Raw genomic sequence first — 10,037 nt, forward strand, 5'->3', positions numbered from 1 at the left:
CAATATTGGTAAAGTCTCAGGAGGAAGGTTCAGCCCAGTGCCTTCCAACTAAACCCCCCAGTAACCCAGATTATTAAAAATAATCAAAAATTAAAAGGGAGTAATTTCTATTGATGAAGGAATGCATTTTAGTACATTTTTGTGGATGAAATTAGCATAATATAAGAAATAGCTGAAGGAGTAGGTCAATCCTCCCCTTCAACTCTTCCATTAAACAAGATCATTGTTGATCTTCTACCTAAATGCTACATTTCTGACCTATCCCTAAATCATTTGGTTCCCATGGATTTCAAAAATCCATTAAAATCAACAACTGACTGTCTGCACACCTCAGGGTGGAGAAGTTCAAAGATTTACTAATTGAAGAAGTAAATATGTTAAACAAGGTGCACTACAAGATTGTTACATGTACATCAAAGGATTATCACAATCTTTTCTTAACTTCAAATAACCAAAAAAACAATTTGTCTTTTAACATGGCATCTGAGTCATATAGCATGGAGATAGGTCTTCGGTTCAACTCATCCATGCCAACCAAAATACCCTATCCTAGCTAGTCTCACTTGCCCATGCCTGGCCCATATCCCTCTAAACCATTCCAATCAATATTCCTGCCCAAATATATTTTAAATGTTATCATTGTTTCTGCCTCAGCTACTTCTATTGGCACATCCTTCCATTTACCCACCATCCTACTGTTCATCGGACTCTTCTATATATACATTGGTTGGTGCGTTACCATATATAACAACAGTTCAGAATTGTGTCTTTTGAAATATCCTGAAGCCATTGAATCCTTATAACTATAAAACTCTGATCTTGTGTGTGTGTGTGTGTGTGAATAAATGCACCAATAACTATAAATGCATGTCCAGTTATTTCAATCCTATATCAAGTTCATTTATCAACTATAATGAAGACTCATTGAGACATGTAAAAAATTGTATGATTATTTAATTCCACAATAAGTGTCCAAAATAATAGAGCTCACCTCCAGTTAGATGAAACTTTCTTGACATAAATCCTGTGTAACACAGACAACAAAATGTTGCAGCTTAAAATCTTAACTTATTTAAAGTTATATATTCAATGAGAAAGTAAAATGCAAAACTGATCTATCTTTGCTGTGGGCTGCCAACAATGCTGAAATTGATACAGTCAAGACTATCATTGAACCAAATTATATAATAACATTCTTTTTATCTGAACAATGGGGACATCATTTATATACCAATGTTTGTAAATTATTTTATAAACATTTTCAATTTCAAGAATAAGATTTCAAAATTAACTTTCAATACCTGCTTGACATTTACAATAATATGAATTATCTTTTTTTTAAATATATTTTTGACTACCTTACCTTAGAAATTCGATCAGCTGCAATTGTTTCTTCAATATTAACAAAGGAATGTATCAATTTTTGAGCTAAATGTCACTGGATGTTATATGTATATTCAATATATGTATAATTCAAATGTTAAAAAGAATATTGAACCAGGCTGCAAGAATCATTGCATTAGGAACCTCACTATTTACGGTATTTCTATCCTTACTAATTCTAGCTCAGTTTGGATCACTGTTGTGATGGTGGTTTAAGAGCATAATGTGCAATCAATTGCATTAAAAGCAGAACGAGGAACATGTGCAGGATACTATCGATTCTGCCCCACCAAATATTGCCCTTCCTTATTGATCATACCTGCCCAGTGAATGTAATTTGTCTTTTTGTGCTGTCATAAAATCCCATTGCCTAATAACTAAATTAAGGATATCTCGTGTTTAAGCCTTGTGAACCATTTTATCTTGGTTTGGCAGCTAGAAATGTCCAGAAATGTCTGCTGGAAACCATCCAGTTCATTGGCTGGCATCAAACTATTCTCTGCAAGGCAAGCAAGTTCAATGTTCCATGGGTTTAAATCTCTGAAGGTACTGTTCATTTACCCAGAACAATTCTCAAGTTTCCAAGGCAAAAATCTCTATCCAACGATCAAGACATTTTGCCCTAATGTCCGAGGGTTGAGATGTTTAATGACATTGCTGGCATTTCAGTTTCTGCTATTACTCAAGACTGAATCCAATTTTTGTAGCTTGTTGTTGATCTTTCTATTGTTAAACATCAATGAATTTTTGGAAGAAGCTTCTAGGTTTATCAAGTCCACACAAGATCTCAGCATAGAAATCCAGTCAGTCCTGTTTCTCTGTTCCAATATCTTAGAAATTAATTATCCTTAATTTTATTTGAAATCACAACAAATTCCTTTGCTTTTATCACCCTCAAAGGCCTTGTGAGTCTATTAACAGTGTATTAATTTTTTTTGTCAAATCATGGCAGATAAAAACTACTCTTGGCACACAAGTTATACCTTGCAAAGATGTGAGGGCTTGTAGGTTAATAGGTTTCCAGACATTTTCCCCAGCATGTAGGACAGAACTTTTGTATGGGTGGTCATGACTCGGTAGGCCGAAGGGCCTGTTTCTGTTATATCTCTAAACTAAATGTAACTAAAATTAAAAAATAGGCCAGCCATTATTATAATTTCAGTATAGTTATTGTTATAATTTCTGTTGCCTTATTTCACACTTCTACATACCCTGCAAAAAAAGTAGCACCTTGCGTTCTTTTCTCACTGATAAGATTTGCTAGCCTCCTCTAGTTGCAATGAACAGACAGCCATGTTTTAAGCTAGACTCCACTTGTCTGCTTCCAGCATATTCTTGGAGAGGTTTTTCTGGACTTGGGTAGGTTTAAGGGTGTGACAAGATTCTCCCTCTGTGTCGGCTAGGTGTAAAGCTGCTGCTTCGGCCACGATTTTGTTGTAGAGAAGGTGTGACTACACCAGTTCTTACGTCAGACTACAGAAACATTAACATTATTCCTCTCTTCTGTGGTGCTAAATGCTGCCAGCAATATATTTTTTCTCAGTTAATATTTCCGGTATCGGCAATATTTTGATTTGGCATAATTGATGATGGCTTCTTATTGCTCTGACTGTATCATATTTTATCAGTGAGTTTGGGGTTTCTGTGTAACACAATGGCCATTCCAGGTCAGGAGGGGGGCATGATCTCAAGCACATTTCCACCAGATGTATATATGGAGATGAGGGTGTGATGATATCTGTTGGTTGCAATGAATCAACTCATTCCAGGGTTACTAACCTTATCCTGTATGGTAACTACTCCAGTGTGTAACACAAGCTGTGCCAGAAGATTGGATCCTGCAAACTACTCCAATGGATGCTCCAGTGGACCCTAGTGGGTGGCACAGTGGTGCAGCAGTAGAGTTGCTGCCTCACAGTGCCAGAGACACAGGATTGGTCCTGACTATGGGTGCTTTTTCCAGCTGTATTTCTAAACTAAACTTGGTTAAACACGATGTGCCAGAAGATTGAATTATGCTAACTACTCCACTGGGTGACACAAGGTGTGCCAAAAAGATTGGATCCTGCTGAAAATTTAAAGGAAATACACCAGAAGTGAAGGTTTTGGCGAACGACCTGAATGGCCAAGGGTGTCCTTGATGAATGAGGGATGGAAGGAGCTCGAACTAGGCGGTTGGCGCGCGGGGCATTTAGGCGGGAAGGCGCTGGTCATGCGCAGACCAGGACTGGAGCGGCGCCGCGTGATTTAACCGTTATCGAGGAGTGGGGGGTTACGTGATTAGATGGCGAGGCAGCAAGAACGCGCAGGTGCCCTGTACCTGGGCCAGGTATTAGTCAGGGGCCTCCACAGCCGACCTGGTCTCCTCATGCAGGTGGAAGCACTGCAACTTGCTTCTTACAGCTTTATCCTTTGCAAAAGTGCAACATTCTGCAAAAGAAACAAGTCGTGCAAAATTGCATTCCGTTCGTAATTTTAACATTGAGAATACTATACAATGCACCGTTAATGTAATTCACGTCAATGTAAATTAGCTGTGCACAAATACAAGGAATCGAAAAGTTCATTCGTAAAGTTTTCTCCACAGTAAAACAATTAAAAAACAACATGCAGAGGGTTAGATGCGAAGTGCACGTCGAGTGCAGGCAAGTGAGTTATTAAGGGTAATCTTTCACCCGGCATCACGAGGGAATGAAAAGAAACGCAGGGATGCAGATGTGCATTGGATCAGTATAGCTAGCTAGCTAGCTAGCTAGCTGTGTGTGTGTGTAGGAACGAACTGCATATATATATATATATATGTATGTACGTGTGTATATTTATGAATATATCATATAATAACATTATATGTGATTGTATATATGTACATATACAGCGAGAGAGAACTATACAGATCCAATGTGCATCTCCATTCCTGCGTTTCTTTTCATTGCCTCGTGAATGTCCATCTCTACAAACTACTTATTTCCACTTTAAAACAACTCTACTTTTCATTTCCGTTAAGTTATATGCAAAAGGCACTGAAATTCATGGTTGATAAATGTAACATTTGCTTGTTTTATAATACTTTGTAGTTATTAATAAGTATCGGCGCAATCAATATTTGCAACATTCTGCACACCCTTAGTGTAAAGTAGAAACCTTCCTTACCAACAAGCCAAAACGAAGTAGTTTTGTAATTTAACCAATGGACATCGCAGGGGGGAATTTGTAGAAATTGCATTCATCTTTCGTTAATACATTCATTATGGTTACATAAGAATCGCAAAATGTATTTTAGAACCTCCTCGCAGTCTTCTTCCAAATTTATGAAAATGCCAATGCAACATATAGTCAACAATATGCAAACGCAACATTTGCAAATATAATTATGACAAATTTGGAAATAATTTAGTGGGAAATTAAAATAAATTCCGTCATTTTTGCTATTAGATTCAGCCCGTCATTTATCAATCGGGAAAAATAAAACATCCAAACTCGTGGCGCTTCACAATCTTCAATTGGCCACATAGTCATTGATTACCCAAACGGTTTTCAATGTCAATTTCTAACGTAAAGTAGTTTCTGTTTCTGCTGCCTAAGGATCATGTGGAGCAAATAATCTGAGCAATTGACAACATAACCACGGCGTATATATCTGAAATGTGGCATAGGATTTTTTAATGTATAAAAGCAATAAATAAGGTTCTTCATGATAGGTGAAAAACTTGTTGGTAAAGTGTTGTGGGTTTGCAATGTGGAACTTTTCGAAATGTTGGTTGGATGGAAAGACAATGCTAGATCGTTTGAAAATTAGAATATCCGTTATCAAATGCACATTCTATGTATATTATAAAACATGCGTAAATCTCATTGATGATTATAAGCACATTATCATCACGTCCGAATCCATAGATTATTATCGTTCTTGGGATCAGTAGAAAATAAGCTTTTAACACTTTATACGTCGTACTCACGTGTGTTTGTAATATTTGGACATAATGTGATATTTGAGCAAATATACGGTTCAATTACTAACATTCAATAATTACTATTGAAAATACGTTAATACAGCAGCATCAATAATTAAACCTCAGACACCAGTCAGTAATAGCAATATTCATTTCTGCCGAATTTATAACTGTCTGTTGATTTTTACACGGCGCACGTATTAGTGTTACAACTGTTATTCTTAAATATTTGCCTAATGCACGCGATAAAATGCAATGTATTGGGTATTGGTTAATAGCTGCTCTGGGACCGAAATTAGCTGCTTAAAAGTAAAGAAAAATCAACTTACAACGTCAACGTTATATAATGTGGGTTTACCTCCAATAGATTCGTAATCCTGTCGAGGCAAACCGGCGGAAAATCCTACATTAAAATATCAAAACACCATAAATTCATCTTGCTTGCAGATTATTTACATGCGACCCCGTTGTTAACATTACGATGGTTATACATTCTCAATTCTTAGTAAAAGCGGTTTATAATATTACGACCACGGCAAACCAAACAACACGGGTGTATCCTGAAGGGAATTTCATATTATAACTTTAATTTTTTTTTTTTTAATCCACATTAAGTCCTTGTGCGTCAATCAATTGCTGAATACAGTTGGAATCTGTGGTGTTCATTGCCAGATAGATTAAGCGAGGGGGGAAATGCAACAAACAACAAATCACCGATTGGTTTTCCTTTTATATTGGTTGGAGTTGCTATATTTTTGCGGACTTACATTTATAGTTATTGCAACGACATATTTCTTGGTCATACGATGATTAATAATATGTTTCAATGTTCTCGCTGAAATCTATATTAAACATAACATGAGAGCGTTTATAAAACACGACAATTAAAACTGAAATATTGTTAAACTATGTTATATTTATTAAATGGTTATTAAGAAAGCGAGTGTAAGTTGACATATTACTTGAACTGGGCCTAGCGAACAGTCAAATTCAATAGACCAGATTATTTATTGTTCTGACATATGATCTGCAATCATAGTTCCATAAAATACCAATGATAATCGTATCATTATCATATAATCGTCAGCTATGTAAATATAATATATGGTCACACATACACGCAAACAAATGAATATGGCTTAATGCATGATATAAAATCACACTTTATCAACCTATCGATAAAGTAGCTAGAATTAACATGAGGAATATTTATCTATCGTAGTTCTGTTTGAAATTTGCAATTGTACATATCGGAAACGTTTTACCAAACTCTGATAAGGTCCAAATATGTTCTTCGTCAACATTTTTAAAATGCAGTTTTCATATGAGCGTTATTCCATCATGTATAAAGATTTCAGGTCGGTGTTTTTGAACAGACAACTGACGCTCATAACACTCTTACGCAAACCAGCTGAAATGTTAAAATACGTACATCAATAAATTAAACGACTTGATTTGGATAAATGTTGTACATCGAGGAACTGGGGAAAGTGACATTTTAATTCTGCGTGAGTATCGACTGCGATTGTAAATATCGATGCGGGGATATTTAAAGTATCATAATTTATGCAGATTTAATTATTGTGGTATCACATTAACCTGTATTAATAGCTGCCGTAAGTGACTGGCAACTAATTTGTCCTGCAAGGAATCAGTGGACAGCCTTTGCTATAAGGTCAGGAGATGCTGGTTGTAATAAATATTCACCAGCATGTGCAGCACTGTTGGCCAAGCGTACTGCGCATGTTCCACAACTCACGGTTACTCCACCAGACAGAAGTACCAGAAATATATTTTGGTTTACTAAAGCAAATTTCTCTGTGAGGCAAAAATCATTTGGGATAAAGAGCGGGAGGAAAAAAAAAAATATAGCAGCCAAACCATTTATTTTCCTTTAACTATCGCGTCGGCGAATCTGTTAATGTTAACGTGGCAGGATTTAAAACGCGAATTGTAGCATGTTTTTCATACTAATTCCACTTAATTCTTTTTTTGTGCAGAGTGCGTCATCTGGAAACTCCGTGCGATGGAATAAATATTACAAATTGATGACAGCTTCCAGCTGCATGTTAAAAATAGCAGTGATATTCCACAGGCTGATCGTGTTTCTTTAGTTATTGGATTGCACAGCTCTCAGGAGCCCATGGCAGCCAATTTGCTTTCTTCGATTAAGTAGGGAAATATAAAAGGCAAAAAGTTCCAAGCGCGGTTTTAAAAGCCAGTCGCTATTTACACGTTTTGCATACACTTGTTTTGTATGTGACAATGTACACGGCGAAATCTTTATATTTTACAAATACGTACCTATAATCTTATTTACCTGCATTGATTCGAGTCGTCAACATGAAACAGGATGCTTTTGTGACTGTGGCACTATAACAGATACTAGCTGCTAAAATAGGAACAAATGGAGCAACATAATAAGCCAGCGAAGACTTCTGATAGCCGGAACCCACCTACATCCAAAGTATACAGGCTAATCAATCCGCACAGACAAGGTTAGGACATTGCAATTATTATTATAGTTATGCCTTCAGTTTTTTCGCCCCACCATATTAAGGATAGAACTCGTTAATTAGAAGCGCCAATGTATTCGCTGTATTCAGAACGCTGCGAGCAGATAAACGTTCTCGATGAAATCCTGACCCTTTTGTTATTTCCCCTTTTCCAGTATTATATCAATAACAAAAAAAAGAGAGTTGTGTTTGGAAAACCGAAAATGAATAGAGCACGGAAAATTAAAACACCCCGCAAAAGTAAAAAGTACGTTCTAGTTACGTCTATATCAAAAAATAGGTGAGGATTGATATTTTCTTAAGCAGACTATTGAAAACGCGGTCTACAGTTTCGGCTAAATAATGTGGCACAATGCGTTCTATCTCAATACTTCATAGGCCTTCATAGTTGATAAATTATGAAACGATAACAATAATTATTTATGTACATTATAGAATTTAAGCAAGAAGGTTTAATATAGTTGGCCATTACGATTGGTCGTCAACGTCCAGGCCCATTTGAGAGATGTCGTACAATTAAAAGCAGCTATTTGGCTGTTGCTCGTAATAACCTGAAATTGAAAATATATTTGTTGGTGCTTCATTTCTATTCAGATAAGTTACGCTTGCCAAACTTTGGTTTCAATCTACTCGCCCTACAGTCCTAATCTTCGACAAAATACCAATTGGTTTCGAGCAGCGTAGTAATGAATATTATATTTCGCATTTGCAACTGCAAAAAAAAGGGTATATAGAGTGAGCTGGATGTGCATTGGACAGTTACCACGAGCTAGAACTTGGAAATCCGCTATCGTGTTAGGGCAATATCTCAACCTTCAGGCCGGATCCAAAACGCGTTGCGTCTTTCCCGCAATGTTTATCTTGCCAGTGGTGAACCTCGCACGGGCGCCAAAAATGAATCTGCTTCTTTTATTGATGTGTCAGAAATTATTAGGACAACACTTATAATTTGTAGTGGCAATGTCCTTTCTATTAACGGGCAGTGGAACCAGTTAAAACAAAAATGTTTACAAACAGTAAGCTCCCCTGTACGATATGGCTGGGAGTTGGAGAGGGTGTGGGGTGGGGAGCGGTATTGCAATGCTGTGCATTTACGTAACCCGTGTTAAATACTTACACGAAACATTCATTGAATTGTTTTAAATGGGTTATGTGGGTTTTTTCGTGTACTTTTATTCCACATGCTGATTTTGATGTTTCTACCACTCTGATCCACAAATGGGGGTGGGGAATACAGCTATACGTGTGCCTGGATGTGAATGGCCTTTTTAATGTTATTGCTCTGTGAAGCTCCAACCCACTCGCTGCTCACTCTGCCTTCAGAAATCTCGCAATCCTTCTCTCTGCAAGGTGGCGCTCTATGATTTGATTTTACTTTCAACACTGCTATGGCTGACTGTTACCAGCTGCTGTAAAGATTATTTTCAAAAGTGCTATTATTCACTAACATGCCACTCGTTTTTTTTAAATAGTATGCAAGCCAATTAATTACTAAAAATATTGGATGAAGCTTATCTTCGCTGGGCAAAATCAGCATTCGGCGAAATGCCTATTAATAAGTTAAGACTATTTCATTACGATGTTATAAAATACAAACATCATATTTCAGAGTATGATTGCTGAACTAATGTTTATGAATCTAATTGCATTTAATGCTACATTACAGTTCCTGGACCATATGAAATTATATTTTCTGTCAAACCCGCCTACTTACCATATAGCCCTGGCCTTGCTAACTCTACTCTTAAAAAAACACAGTGAAACTATCAATCTCATCCCCCGGAAGGTCAGTTTCTGTTGTGTACTCCATGGACATCACGGGAATTCGTAACTTTAGCTAGCATCATGATTTGTGTTGTCTGTTGATATGTTGTCTGCTTAATGGGGCGGTCATGCAAGCTACAATGAAGAACAAAGCCTAACAGTTCCAACAAGCGTAGCTAAGTTAGTGGAAGCAATATAGCCTGCAAATCTATCAAAGTAAATAGCAAAGAAGACAATCTGATTTAGTGAAACAGGCGTTCGGCTACAGTCATTAAGCATAAGTAATTTAGATTTTTATTTTTTCCTCATTTAGTAATTTGCTATCAGAGCATCATCGAATGGAACGGATTTTTTTTAGACTGGATGCGAATTAAATAAGTAAAGACGTACAAAGAAAATCAGATTACATAAAATAAATTGTCTT

This window comes from Amblyraja radiata, chromosome 13 (assembly GCF_010909765.2).
Source record: "Amblyraja radiata isolate CabotCenter1 chromosome 13, sAmbRad1.1.pri, whole genome shotgun sequence".
Taxonomy (NCBI): Eukaryota; Metazoa; Chordata; class Chondrichthyes; order Rajiformes; family Rajidae; genus Amblyraja; species Amblyraja radiata.